A 16,461-nucleotide genomic window follows, 5' to 3' on the forward strand; every position below is an offset into this window, starting at 1 on the left:
CAAAATTTTACCACAGAATCTCCTCGACGAGCTCTTTAACATGACAAATAAGGCTTCATTGTATCTTGGTGAGTTTTTTAGAAAACTAGTAATTTATGTGCACAAACATACATCTTTCGTGACTTTTCAAGTTTTGAACCTCGGTAACTTCGGCAAATGGGCTCCAACTACCTTCAAAATTTTACCACAGAATCACCTCGACGAGCTCTTTAACGTGACAAATAAGGCTTCATTATATCTTGGTGAGTTTTCTAGAAAACGAGTAATTTATGTGCACAAACATACTTCTTTCGTGACTTTTCAAGTTTTGAACCTCCGTAACTTCGGCAAATGAGCTCCAACTACCTTCAAAATTTGACCACAGAATCACCTCGACGAGTAATTTAACACGACTAATAAGGCTTCATTGTATCTTGGTGAGTTTTCCAGAAAACGAGTAATTTATGTGCACAAACATACTTCTTTCGTGACTTTTCAAGTTTTGAACCTCCGTAACTTCGGCAAATGAGCTCCAACTACCTTCAAAATTTGACCACAGAATCACCTCGACGAGCTCTTTAACATGACAAATAAGGCTTCATTGTATCTTGGTGAGTTTTTTAGAAAACTAGTAATTTATGTGCACAAACATACATCTTTCGTGACTTTTCAAGCTTTGAACCTCCGTAACATCGGCAAATGAGCTCCAACTACCTTCAAAATTTTACCACAGAATCTCCTCGACGAGCTCTTTAACGTGACAAATAAGGCTTCATTATATCTTGGTGAGTTTTCTAGAAAACGGGTAATTTATGTGCTCAAACACACATCTTTCGTGACTTTTCAAGATTTGAACGTCCGTAACTTCGGCAAATGTGCTTCAAATTGCTTATAAAATTGATCATAGAGTCATCTCGTTTAGCTCTTCATCATGACTCATAACGCTTCACTATATCTCGGTGAGTTTTCTAGAAAACGAGTAATTTATGTGCTCAAACACACATCTTTCGTGACTTTTCAAGTTTTGAACCTCGGTAACTTCGGCAAATGGGCTCCAACTACCTTCAAAATTTTACCACAGAATCACCTCGACGAGCTCTTTAACGTGACAAATAAGGCTTCATTATATCTTGGTGAGTTTTCTAGAAAACGAGTAATTTATGTGCACAAACATACTTCTTTCGTGACTTTTCAAGTTTTGAACCTCCGTAACTTCGGCAAATGAGCTCCAACTACCTTCAAAATTTGACCACAGAATCACCTCGACGAGTAATTTAACACGACTAATAAGGCTTCATTGTATCTTGGTGAGTTTTCCAGAAAACGAGTAATTTATGTGCACAAACATACTTCTTTCGTGACTTTTCAAGTTTTGAACCTCCGTAACTTCGGCAAATGAGCTCCAACTACCTTCAAAATTTGACCACAGAATCACCTCGACGAGCTCTTTAACATGACAAATAAGGCTTCATTGTATCTCGGTGAGTTTTTTAGAAAACTAGTAATTTATGTGCACAAACATACATCTTTCGTGACTTTTCAAGTTTTGAACCTCGGTAACTTCGGCAAATGGGCTCCAACTACCTTCAAAATTTTACCACAGAATCACCTCGACGAGCTCTTTAACGTGACAAATAAGGCTTCATTATATCTTGGTGAGTTTTCTAGAAAACGAGTAATTTATGTGGTCAAACACACATCTTTCGTGACTTTTCAAGTTTTGAACCTCCGTAACTTCGGCAAATGAGCTCCAACTACCTTCAAAATTTTACCACAGAATCTCCTCGACGAGCTCTTTAACGTGACAAATAAGGCTTCATTATATCTTGGTGAGTTTTCTAGAAAACGAGTAATTTATGTGGTCAAACACACATCTTTCGTGACTTTTCAAGTTTTGAACCTCCGTAACTTCGGCAAATGAGCTCCAACTACCTTCAAAATTTTACCACAGAATCTCCTCGACGAGCTCTTTAACGTGACAAATAAGGCTTCATTATATCTTGGTGAGTTTTCTAGAAAACGGGTAATTTATGTGCTCAAACACACATCTTTCGTGACTTTTCAAGATTTGAACGTCCGTAACTTCGGCAAATGTGCTTCAAATTGCTTATAAAATTGATCATAGAGTCATCTCGTTTAGCTCTTCATCATGAGTCATAACGCTTCACTATATCTCGGTGAGTTTTCTAGAAAACGAGTAATTTATGTGCTCAAACACACATCTTTCGTGACTTTTCAAGCTTTGAACCTACGTAACATCGGCAAATGAGCTCCAAATACCTTCAAAATTTTACCACAGAATCTCCTCGACGAGCTCTTAAACATGACAAATAAGGCTTCATTGTATCTTGGTGAGTTTTTTAGAAAACTAGTAATTTATGTGCACAAACATACATCTTTCGTGACTTTTCAAGTTTTGAACCTCGGTAACTTCGGCAAATGGGCTCCAACTACCTTCAAAATTTGACCACAGAATCACCTCGACGAGTAATTTAACACGACTAATAAGGCTTCATTGTATCTTGGTGAGTTTTCCAGAAAACGAGTAATTTATGTGCACAAACATACTTCTTTCGTGACTTTTCAAGTTTTGAACCTCCGTAACTTCGGCAAATGAGCTCCAACTACCTTCAAAATTTGACCACAGAATCACCTCGACGAGCTCTTTAACATGACAAATAAGGCTTCATTGTATCTTGGTGAGTTTTTTAGAAAACTAGTAATTTATGTACACAAACATACATCTTTCGTGACTTTTCAAGCTTTGAACCTCCGTAACATCGGCAAATGAGCTCCAACTACCTTCAAAATTTTACCACAGAATCACCTCGACGAGCTCTTTAACGTGACAAATAAGGCTTCATTATATCTTGGTGAGTTTTCTAGAAAACGAGTAATTTATGTGGTCAAACACACATCTTTCGTGACTTTTCAAGATTTGAACGTCCGTAACTTCGGCAAATGTGCTTCAAATTGCTTATAAAATTGATCATACAGTCATCTCGTTTAGCTCTTCATCATGACTCATAACGCTTCACTATATCTCGGTGAGTTTTCTAGAAAACGGGTAATTTATGTGCTCAAACACACATCTTTCGTGACTTTTCAAGATTTGAACGTCCGTAACTTCGGCAAATGTGCTTCAAATTGCTTATAAAATTGATCATAGAGTCATCTCGTTTAGCTTTTCATCATGACTCATAACGCTTCACTATATCTCGGTGAGTTTTCTAGAAAACGAGTAATTTATGTGCTCAAACACACATCTTTCGTGACTTTTCAAGCTTTGAACCTACGTAACATCGGCAAATGAGCTCCAACTACCTTCAAAATTTTACCACAGAATCACCTCGACGAGCTCTTTAACGTGACAAAGAAGGCTTCATTATATCTTGGTGAGTTTTCTAGAAAACGGGTAATTTATGTGCTCAAACACACATCTTTCGTGACTTTTCAAGCTTTGAACCTCCGTAACTTCGTCAAATGAGCTCCAACTACCTTCAAAATTTGACCACAGAATCTCCACGACGAGCTCTTTAACGTGACAAATAAGGCTTCATTGTATCTTGGTGAGTTTTCCAGAAAACGAGTAATTTATGTGCACAAACATACATCTTTCGTGACTTTTCAAGTTTTGAACCTCCGTAACTTCGGCAAATGAGCTCCAACTACCTTCAAAATTTTACCACAGAATCTCCTCGACGAGCTCTTTAACGTGACAAATAAGGCTTCATTATATCTTGGTGAGTTTTCTAGAAAACGAGTAATTTATGTGGTCAAACACACATCTTTCGTGACTTTTCAAGTTTTGAACCTCCGTAACTTCGGCAAATGAGCTCCAACTACCTTCAAAATTTTACCACAGAATCTCCTCGACGAGCTCTTTAACGTGACAAATAAGGCTTCATTATATCTTGGTGAGTTTTCTAGAAAACGAGTTAATTTATGTGCTCAAACACACATCTTTCGTGACTTTTCAAGCTTTGAACCTCCGTAACATCGGCAAATGAGCTCCAACTACCTTCAAAATTTTACCACAGAATCACCTCGACGAGCTCTTTAACGTGACAAATAAGGCTTCATTATATCTTGGTGAGTTTTCTAGAAAACGAGTAATTTATGTGGTCAAACACACATCTTTCGTGACTTTTCAAGTTTTGAACCTCCGTAACTTCGGCAAATGAGCTCCAACTACCTTCAAAATTTTACCACAGAATCTCCTCGACGAGCTCTTTAACGTGACAAATAAGGCTTCATTATATCTTGGTGAGTTTTCTAGAAAACGAGTAATTTATGTGCTCAAACACACATCTTTCGTGACTTTTCAAGTTTTGAACCTCCGTAACTTCGGCAAATGAGCTCCAACTACCTTCAAAATTTTACCACAGAATCTCCTCGACGAGCTCTTTAACGTGACAAATAAGGCTTCATTATATCTTGGTGAGTTTTCTAGAAAACGAGTAATTTATGTGCTCAAACACACATCTTTCGTGACTTTTCAAGATTTGAACCTCCGTAACTTCGGCAAATGAGCTCCAACTACCTTCAAAAATTGACCACAGAATCGCCTCAACGAGCTCTTTAACATGACAAATAAGGCTTCATTGTATCTTGGTGAGTTTTTTAGAAAACTAGTAATTTATGTGCACAAACATACATCTTTCGTGACTTTTCAAGTTTTGAACCTCCGTAACTTCGGCAAATGGGCTCCAACTACCTTCAAAAAGTGAACACAGAATCGCCTCAACGAGCTCTTTAACATGACAAATAAGGCTTCATTATATCTTAGTGAGTTTTCTAGAAAACGAGTAATTTATGTGCTCAAACACACATCTTTCGTGACTTTTCAAGATTTGAACCTCCGTAACTTCGGCAAATGAGCTCCAACTACCTTCAAAATTTGACCACAGAATCGCATCTACGAGCTCTTTAACATGACAAATAAGGCTTCATTGTATCTTGGTGAGTTTTTTAGAAAACTAGTAATTTATGTGCTCAAACACACATCTTTCGTGACTTTTCAAGATTTGAACGTCCGTAACTTCGGCAAATGTGCTTCAAATTGCTTATAAAATTGATCATAGAGTCATCTCGTTTAGCTCTTCATCATGACTCATAACGCTTCACTATATCTCGGTGAGTTTTCTAGAAAACGAGTAATTTATGTGCTCAAACACACATCTTTCGTGACTTTTCAAGCTTTGAACCTACGTAACATCGGCAAATGAGCTCCAAATACCTTCAAAATTTTACCACAGAATCTCCTCGACGAGCTCTTTAACATGACAAATAAGGCTTCATTGTATCTTGGTGAGTTTTTTAGAAAACTAGTAATTTATGTGCTCAAACACACATCTTTCGTGACTTTTCAAGATTTGAACGTCCGTAACTTCGGCAAATGTGCTTCAAATTGCTTATAAAATTGATCATAGAGTCATCTCGTTTAGCTCTTCATCATGACTCATAACGCTTCACTATATCTCGGTGAGTTTTCTAGAAAACGAGTAATTTATGTGCTCAAACACACATCTTTCGTGACTTTTCAAGCTTTGAACCTACGTAACATCGGCAAATGAGCTCCAACTACCTTCAAAATTTTACCACAGAATCACCTCGACGAGCTCTTTAACGTGACAAATAAGGCTTCATTATATCTTGGTGAGTTTTCTAGAAAACGGGTAATTTATGTGCTCAAACACACATCTTTCGTGACTTTTCAAGCTTTGAACCTCCGTAACTTCGTCAAATGAGCTCCAACTACCTTCAAAATTTGACCACAGAATCTCCACGACGAGCTCTTTAACGTGACAAATAAGGCTTCATTATATCTTGGTGAGTTTTCTAGAAAACGGGTAATTTATGTGCTCAAACACACATCTTTCGTGACTTTTCAAGATTTGAACGTCCGTAACTTCGGCAAATGTGCTTCAAATTGCTTATAAAATTGATCATAGAGTCATCTCGTTTAGCTCTTCATCATGACTCATAACGCTTCACTATATCTTGGTGAGTTTTCTAGAAAACGAGTAATTTATGTGCACAAACATACTTCTTTCGTGACTTTTCAAGTTTTGAACCTCCGTAACTTCGGCAAATGAGCTCCAACTACCTTCAAAATTTGACCACAGAATCACCTCGACGAGTAATTTAACACGACTAATAAGGCTTCATTGTATCTTGGTGAGTTTTCCAGAAAACGAATAATTTATGTGCACAAACATACTTCTTTCGTGACTTTTCAAGTTTTGAACCTCCGTAACTTCGGCAAATGAGCTCCAACTACCTTCAAAATTTGACCACAGAATCACCTCGACGAGCTCTTTAACATGACAAATAAGGCTTCATTGTATCTTGGTGAGTTTTTTAGAAAACTAGTAATTTATGTGCACAAACATACATCTTTCGTGACTTTTCAAGCTTTGAACCTCCGTAACATCGGCAAATGAGCTCCAACTACCTTCAAAATTTTACCACAGAATCACCTCGACGAGCTCTTTAACGTGACAAATAAGGCTTCATTATATCTTGGTGAGTTTTCTAGAAAACGGGTAATTTATGTGCTCAAACACACATCTTTCGTGACTTTTCAAGATTTGAACGTCCGTAACTTCGGCAAATGTGCTTCAAATTGCTTATAAAATTGATCATAGAGTCATCTCGTTTAGCTCTTCATCATGACTCATAACGCTTCACTATATCTCGGTGAGTTTTCTAGAAAACGGGTAATTTATGTGCTCAAACACACATCTTTCGTGACTTTTCAAGATTTGAACGTCCGTAACTTCGGCAAATGTGCTTCAAATTGCTTATAAAATTGATCATAGAGTCATCTCATTTAGCTCTTCATAATGACTCATAACGCTTCACTATATCTCGGTGAGTTTTCTAGAAAACGAGTAATTTATGTGCTCAAACACACATCTTTCGTGACTTTTCAAGCTTTGAACCTACGTAACATCGGCAAATGAGCTCCAAATACCTTCAAAATTTTACCACAGAATCTCCTCGACGAGCTCTTTAACATGACAAATAAGGCTTCATTGTATCTTGGTGAGTTTTTTAGAAAACTAGTAATTTATATGCACAAACATTCATCTTTCGTGACTTTTCAAGTTTTGAACCTCGGTAACTTCGGCAAATGGGCTCCAACTACCTTCAAAATTTTACCACAGAATCACCTCGACGAGCTTTTTAACGTGACAAATAAGGCTTCATTATATCTTGGTGAGTTTTCTAGAAAACGAGTAATTTATGTGCACAAACATACTTCTTTCGTGACTTTTCAAGTTTTGAACCTCCGTAACTTCGGCAAATGAGCTCCAACTACCTTCAAAATTTGATCACAGAATCACCTCGACGAGTAATTTAACACGACTAATAAGGCTTCATTGTATCTTGGTGAGTTTTCCAGAAAACGAGTAATTTATGTGCACAAACATACATCTTTCGTGACTTTTCAAGTTTTGAACCTCCGTAACTTCGGCAAATGAGCTCCAACTACCTTCAAAATTTTACCACAGAATCTCCTCGACGAGCTCTTTAACGTGACAAATAAGGCTTCATTATATCTTGGTGAGTTTTCTAGGAAACGAGTTAATTTATGTGCTCAAACACACATCTTTCGTGACTTTTCAAGCTTTGAACCTCCGTAACATCGGCAAATGAGCTCCAACTACCTTCAAAATTTTACCACAGAATCACCTCGACGAGCTCTTTAACGTGACAAATAAGGCTTCATTATATCTTGGTGAGTTTTCTAGAAAACGAGTAATTTATGTGGTCAAACACACATCTTTCGTGACTTTTCAAGTTTTGAACCTCCGTAACTTCGGCAAATGAGCTCCAACTACCTTCAAAATTTTACCACAGAATCTCCTCGACGAGCTCTTTAACGTGACAAATAAGGCTTCATTATATCTTGGTGAGTTTTCTAGAAAACGAGTAATTTATGTGCTCAAACACACATCTTTCGTGACTTTTCAAGTTTTGAACCTCCGTAACTTCGGCAAATGAGCTCCAACTACCTTCAAAATTTTACCACAGAATCTCCTCGACGAGCTCTTTAACGTGACAAATAAGGCTTCATTATATCTTGGTGAGTTTTCTAGAAAACGAGTAATTTATGTGCTCAAACACACATCTTTCGTGACTTTTCAAGATTTGAACCTCCGTAACTTCGGCAAATGAGCTCCAACTACCTTCAAAAATTGACCACAGAATCGCCTCAACGAGCTCTTTAACATGACAAATAAGGCTTCATTGTATCTTGGTGAGTTTTTTAGAAAACTAGTAATTTATGTGCACAAACATACATCTTTCGTGACTTTTCAAGTTTTGAACCTCCGTAACTTCGGCAAATGGGCTCCAACTACCTTCAAAAAGTGAACACAGAATCGCCTCAACGAGCTCTTTAACATGACAAATAAGGCTTCATTATATCTTAGTGAGTTTTCTAGAAAACGAGTAATTTATGTGCTCAAACACACATCTTTCGTGACTTTTCAAGATTTGAACCTCCGTAACTTCGGCAAATGAGCTCCAACTACCTTCAAAATTTGACCACAGAATCGCATCTACGAGCTCTTTAACATGACAAATAAGGCTTCATTGTATCTTGGTGAGTTTTTTAGAAAACTAGTAATTTATGTGCTCAAACACACATCTTTCGTGACTTTTCAAGATTTGAACGTCCGTAACTTCGGCAAATGTGCTTCAAATTGCTTATAAAATTGATCATAGAGTCATCTCGTTTAGCTCTTCATCATGACTCATAACGCTTCACTATATCTCGGTGAGTTTTCTAGAAAACGAGTAATTTATGTGCTCAAACACACATCTTTCGTGACTTTTCAAGCTTTGAACCTACGTAACATCGGCAAATGAGCTCCAAATACCTTCAAAATTTTACCACAGAATCTCCTCGACGAGCTCTTTAACATGACAAATAAGGCTTCATTGTATCTTGGTGAGTTTTTTAGAAAACTAGTAATTTATGTGCACAAACATACATATTTCGTGACTTTTCAAGTTTTGAACCTCGGTAACTTCGGCAAATGGGCTCCAACTACCTTCAAAATTTTACCACAGAATCACTTCGACGAGCTCTTTAACGTGACAAATAAGGCTTCATTATATCTTGGTGAGTTTTCTAGAAAACGAGTAATTTATGTGCTCAAACACACATCTTTCGTGACTTTTCAAGATTTGAACCTCCGTAACTTCGGCAAATGAGCTCCAACTACCTTCAAAAATTGACCACAGAATCTCCTCGACGAGCTCTTTAACGTGACAAATAAGGCTTCATTATATCTTGGTGAGTTTTCTAGAAAACGAGTAATTTATGTGGTCAAACACACATCTTTCGTGACTTTTCAAGTTTTGAACCTCCGTAACTTCGGCAAATGAGCTCCAACTACCTTCAAAATTTGACCACAGAATCACCTCGACGAGCTCTTTAACATGACAAATAAGGCTTCATTGTATCTTGGTGAGTTTTCTAGAAAACGAGTAATTTATGTGCTCAAACACACATCTTTCGTGACTTTTCAAGTTTTGAACCTCGGTAACTTCGGCAAATGGGCTCCAACTACCTTCAAAATTTTACCACAGAATCACTTCGACGAGCTCTTTAACGTGACAAATAAGGCTTCATTATATCTTGGTGAGTTTTCTAGAAAACGAGTAATTTATGTGCTCAAACACACATCTTTCGTGACTTTTCAAGATTTGAACCTCCGTAACTTCGGCAAATGAGCTCCAACTACCTTCAAAAATTGACCACAGAATCGCCTCAACGAGCTCTTTAACATGACAAATAAGGCTTCATTGTATCTTGGTGAGTTTTTTAGAAAACTAGTAATTTATGTGCACAAACATACATCTTTCGTGACTTTTCAAGTTTTGAACCTCCGTAACTTCGGCAAATGGGCTCCAACTACCTTCAAAAAGTGAACACAGAATCGCCTCAACGAGCTCTTTAACATGACAAATAAGGCTTCATTATATCTTAGTGAGTTTTCTAGAAAACGAGTAATTTATGTGCTCAAACACACATCTTTCGTGACTTTTCAAGATTTGAACCTCCGTAACTTCGGCAAATGAGCTCCAACTACCTTCAAAATTTGACCACAGAATCGCATCTACGAGCTCTTTAACATGACAAATAAGGCTTCATTGTATCTTGGTGAGTTTTTTAGAAAACTAGTAATTTATGTGCTCAAACACACATCTTTCGTGACTTTTCAAGATTTGAACGTCCGTAACTTCGGCAAATGTGCTTCAAATTGCTTATAAAATTGATCATAGAGTCATCTCGTTTAGCTCTTCATCATGACTCATAACGCTTCACTATATCTCGGTGAGTTTTCTAGAAAACGAGTAATTTATGTGCTCAAACACACATCTTTCGTGACTTTTCAAGCTTTGAACCTACGTAACATCGGCAAATGAGCTCCAAATACCTTCAAAATTTTACCACAGAATCTCCTCGACGAGCTCTTTAACATGACAAATAAGGCTTCATTGTATCTTGGTGAGTTTTTTAGAAAACTAGTAATTTATGTGCACAAACATACATCTTTCGTGACTTTTCAAGTTTTGAACCTCGGTAACTTCGGCAAATGGGCTCCAACTACCTTCAAAATTTTACCACAGAATCACTTCGACGAGCTCTTTAACGTGACAAATAAGGCTTCATTATATCTTGGTGAGTTTTCTAGAAAACGAGTAATTTATGTGCTCAAACACACATCTTTCGTGACTTTTCAAGCTTTGAACCTACGTAACATCGGCAAATGAGCTCCAAATACCTTCAAAATTTTACCACAGAATCTCCTCGACGAGCTCTTTAACATGACAAATAAGGCTTCATTGTATCTTGGTGAGTTTTTTAGAAAACTAGTAATTTATGTGCACAAACATACATCTTTCGTGACTTTTCAAGTTTTGAACCTCGGTAACTTCGGCAAATGGGCTCCAACTACCTTCAAAATTTTACCACAGAATCACTTCGACGAGCTCTTTAACGTGACAAATAAGGCTTCATTATATCTTGGTGAGTTTTCTAGAAAACGAGTAATTTATGTGGTCAAACACACATCTTTCGTGACTTTTCAAGTTTTGAACCTCCGTAACTTCGGCAAATGAGCTCCAACTACCTTCAAAATTTGAGCACAGAATCACCTCGACGAGCTCTTTAACATGACAAATAAGGCTTCATTGTATCTTGGTGAGTTTTCTAGAAAACGAGTAATTTATGTGCTCAAACACACATCTTTCGTGACTTTTCAAGTTTTGAACCTACGTAACATCGGCAAATGAGCTCCAAATACCTTCAAAATTTTACCACAGAATCTCCTCGACGAGCTCTTTAACATGACAAATAAGGCTTCATTGTATCTTGGTGAGTTTTCTAGAAAACGAGTAATTTATGTGCTCAAACACACATCTTTCGTGACTTTTCAAGTTTTGAACCTACGTAACATCGGCAAATGAGCTCCAAATACCTTCAAAATTTTACCACAGAATCTCCTCGACGAGCTCTTTAACATGACAAATAAGGCTTCATTGTATCTTGGTGAGTTTTTTAGAAAACTAGTAATTTATGTGCACAAACATACATCTTTCGTGACTTTTCAAGTTTTGAACCTCGGTAACTTCGGCAAATGGGCTCCAACTACCTTCAAAATTTTACCACAGAATCACTTCGACGAGCTCTTTAACATGACAAATAAGGCTTCATTGTATCTTGGTGAGTTTTTTAGAAAACTAGTAATTTATGTGCTCAAACACACATCTTTCGTGACTTTTCAAGATTTGAACGTCCGTAACTTCGGCAAATGTGCTTCAAATTGCTTATAAAATTGATCATAGAGTCATCTCGTTTAGCTCTTCATCATGACTCATAACGCTTCACTATATCTCGGTGAGTTTTCTAGAAAACGAGTAATTTATGTGCTCAAACACACATCTTTCGTGACTTTTCAAGCTTTGAACCTACGTAACATCGGCAAATGAGCTCCAAATACCTTCAAAATTTTACCACAGAATCTCCTCGACGAGCTCTTTAACATGACAAATAAGGCTTCATTGTATCTTGGTGAGTTTTTTAGAAAACTAGTAATTTATGTGCACAAACATACATCTTTCGTGACTTTTCAAGTTTTGAACCTCGGTAACTTCGGCAAATGGGCTCCAACTACCTTCAAAATTTTACCACAGAATCACTTCGACGAGCTCTTTAACGTGACAAATAAGGCTTCATTATATCTTGGTGAGTTTTCTAGAAAACGAGTAATTTATATGCTCAAACACACATCTTTCGTGACTTTTCAAGATTTGAACCTCCGTAACTTCGGCAAATGAGCTCCAACTACCTTCAAAAATTGACCACAGAATCGCCTCAACGAGCTCTTTAACATGACAAATAAGGCTTCATTGTATCTTGGTGAGTTTTTTAGAAAACTAGTAATTTATGTGCACAAACATACATCTTTCGTGACTTTTCAAGATTTGAACCTACGTAACATCGGCAAATGAGCTCCAAATACCTTCAAAATTTTACCACAGAATCTCCTCGACGAGCTCTTTAACATGACAAATAAGGCTTCATTGTATCTTGGTGAGTTTTCTAGAAAACGAGTAATTTATGTGCTCAAACACACATCTTTCGTGACTTTTCAAGATTTGAACCTCCGTAACTTCGGCAAATGAGCTCCAACTACCTTCAAAAATTGACCACAGAATCGCCTCAACGAGCTCTTTAACATGACAAATAAGGCTTCATTGTATCTTGGTGAGTTTTTTAGAAAACTAGTAATTTATGTGCACAAACATACATCTTTCGTGACTTTTCAAGTTTTGAACCTCCGTAACTTCGGCAAATGGGCTCCAACTACCTTCAAAAAGTGAACACAGAATCGCCTCAACGAGCTCTTTAACATGACAAATAAGGCTTCATTATATCTTGGTGAGTTTTCTAGAAAACGAGTAATTTATGTGCTCAAACACACATCTTTCGTGACTTTTCAAGCTTTGAACCTCCGTAACTTCGGCAAATGAGCTCCAACTACTTTCAAAATTTTACCACAGAATCTCCTCGACGAGCTCTTTAACGTGACAAATAAGGCTTCATTATATCTTGGTGAGTTTTCTAGAAAACGAGTAATTTATGTGGTCAAACACACATCTTTCGTGACTTTTCAAGTTTTGAACCTCCGTAACTTCGGCAAATGAGCTCCAACTACTTTCAAAATTTTACCACAGAATCTCCTCGACGAGCTCTTTAACGTGACAAATAAGGCTTCATTATATCTTGGTGAGTTTTTTAGAAAATTAGTAATTTATGTGCACAAACATACATCTTTCGTGACTTTTCAAGTTTTGAACCTCCGTAACTTCGGCAAATGGGCTCCAACTACCTTCAAAAAGTGAACACAGAATCGCCTCAACGAGCTCTTTAACATGACAAATAAGGCTTCATTGTATCTTGGTGAGTTTTCCAGAAAACGAGTAATTTATGTGCACAAACATACTTCTTTCGTGACTTTTCAAGTTTTGAACCTCCGTAACTTCGGCAAATGAGCTCCAACTACCTTCAAAATTTGACCACAGAATCACCTCGACGAGCTCTTTAACATGACAAATAAGGCTTCATTGTATCTTGGTGAGTTTTCTAGAAAACGAGTAATTTATGTGCTCAAACACACATCTTTCGTGACTTTTCAAGTTTTGAACCTACGTAACATCGGCAAATGAGCTCCAAATACCTTCAAAATTTTACCACAGAATCTCCTCGACGAGCTCTTTAACATGACAAATAAGGCTTCATTGTATCTTGGTGAGTTTTCTAGAAAACGAGTAATTTATGTGCTCAAACACACATCTTTCGTGACTTTTCAAGATTTGAACCTCCGTAACTTCGGCAAATGAGCTCCAACTACCTTCAAAATTTGACCACAGAATCGCATCTACGAGCTCTTTAACATGACAAATAAGGCTTCATTGTATCTTGGTGAGTTTTTTAGAAAACTAGTAATTTATTTGCTCAAACACACATCTTTCGTGACTTTTCAAGATTTGAACGTCCGTAACTTCGGCAAATGTGCTTCAAATTGCTTATAAAATTGATCATAGAGTCATCTCGTTTAGCTCTTCATCATGACTCATAACGCTTCACTATATCTCGGTGAGTTTTCTAGAAAACGAGTAATTTATGTGCTCAAACACACATCTTTCGTGACTTTTCAAGCTTTGAACCTACGTAACATCGGCAAATGAGCTCCAAATACCTTCAAAATTTTACCACAGAATCTCCTCGACGAGCTCTTTAACATGACAAATAAGGCTTCATTGTATCTTGGTGAGTTTTTTAGAAAACTAGTAATTTATGTGCTCAAACACACATCTTTCGTGACTTTTCAAGATTTGAACGTCCGTAACTTCGGCAAATGTGCTTCAAATTGCTTATAAAATTGATCATAGAGTCATCTCGTTTAGCTCTTCATCATGACTCATAACGCTTCACTATATTTCGGTGAGTTTTCTAGAAAACGAGTAATTTATGTGCTCAAACACACATCTTTCGTGACTTTTCAAGCTTTGAACCTACGTAACATCGGCAAATGAGCTCCAACTACCTTCAAAATTTTACCACAGAATCACCTCGACGAGCTCTTTAACGTGACAAATAAGGCTTCATTATATCTTGGTGAGTTTTCTAGAAAACGGGTAATTTATGTGCTCAAACACACATCTTTCGTGACTTTTCAAGATTTGAACGTCCGTAACTTCGGGAAATGTGCTTCAAATTGCTTATAAAATTGATCATAGAGTCATCTCGTTTAGCTCTTCATCATGACTCATAACGCTTCACTATATCTTGGTGAGTTTTCTAGAAAACGAGTAATTTATGTGCACAAACATACTTCTTTCGTGACTTTTCAAGTTTTGAACCTCCGTAACTTCGGCAAATGAGCTCCAACTACCTTCAAAATTTGACCACAGAATCACCTCGACGAGCTCTTTAACATGACAAATAAGGCTTCATTGTATCTTGGTGAGTTTTTTAGAAAACTAGTAATTTATGTGCACAAACATACATCTTTCGTGACTTTTCAAGCTTTGAACCTCCGTAACATCGGCAAATGAGCTCCAACTACCTTCAAAATTTTACCACAGAATCACCTCGACGAGCTCTTTAACGTGACAAATAAGGCTTCATTATATCTTGGTGAGTTTTCTAGAAAACGGGTAATTTATGTGCTCAAACACACATCTTTCGTGACTTTTCAAGATTTGAACGTCCGTAACTTCGGCAAATGTGCTTCAAATTGCTTATAAAATTGATCATAGAGTCATCTCGTTTAGCTCTTCATCATGACTCATAACGCTTCACTATATCTCGGTGAGTTTTCTAGAAAACGGGTAATTTATGTGCTCAAACACACATCTTTCGTGACTTTTCAAGATTTGAACGTCCGTAACTTCGGCAAATGTGCTTCAAATTGCTTATAAAATTGATCATAGAGTCATCTCATTTAGCTCTTCATCATGACTCATAACGCTTCACTATATCTCGGTGAGTTTTCTAGAAAACGAGTAATTTATGTGGTCAAACACACATCTTTCGTGACTTTTCAAGTTTTGAACCTCCGTAACTTCGGCAAATGAGCTCCAACTACCTTCAAAATTTGAGCACAGAATCACCTCGACGAGCTCTTTAACATGACAAATAAGGCTTCATTGTATCTTGGTGAGTTTTCTAGAAAACGAGTAATTTATGTGCACAAACATACTTCTTTCGTGACTTTTCAAGTTTTGAACCTCCGTAACTTCGGCAAATGAGCTCCAACTACCTTCAAAAATTGACCACAGAATCGCCTCAACGAGCTCTTTAACATGACAAATAAGGCTTCATTATATCTTGGTGAGTTTTCTAGAAAACGAGTAATTTATGTGGTCAAACACACATCTTTCGTGACTTTTCAAGATTTGAACCTACGTAACTTCGGCAAATGAGCTCCAACTACCTTCAAAATTTGACCACAGAATCGCCTCAACGAGCTCTTTAACATGACAAATAAGGCTTCATTGTATCTTGGTGAGTTTTCCAGAAAACGAGTAATTTATGTGCACAAACATACTTCTTTCGTGACTTTTCAAGTTTTGAACCTCCGTAACTTCGGCAAATGAGCTCCAACTACCTTCAAAATTTGACCACAGAATCACCTCGACGAGCTCTTTAACATGACAAATAAGGCTTCATTGTATCTTGGTGAGTTTTCTAGAAAACGAGTAATTTATGTGCTCAAACACACATCTTTCGTGACTTTTCAAGTTTTGAAACTACGTAACATCGGCAAATGAGCTCCAAGTACCTTCAAAATTTTACCACAGAATCTCCTCGACGAGCTCTTTAACATGACAAATAAGGCTTCATTGTATCTTGGTGAGTTTTCTAGAAAACGAGTAATTTATGTGCTC

This window comes from Euwallacea fornicatus, unplaced genomic scaffold, assembly GCF_040115645.1.
Source record: "Euwallacea fornicatus isolate EFF26 unplaced genomic scaffold, ASM4011564v1 scaffold_90, whole genome shotgun sequence".
Taxonomy (NCBI): domain Eukaryota; kingdom Metazoa; phylum Arthropoda; class Insecta; order Coleoptera; family Curculionidae; genus Euwallacea; species Euwallacea fornicatus.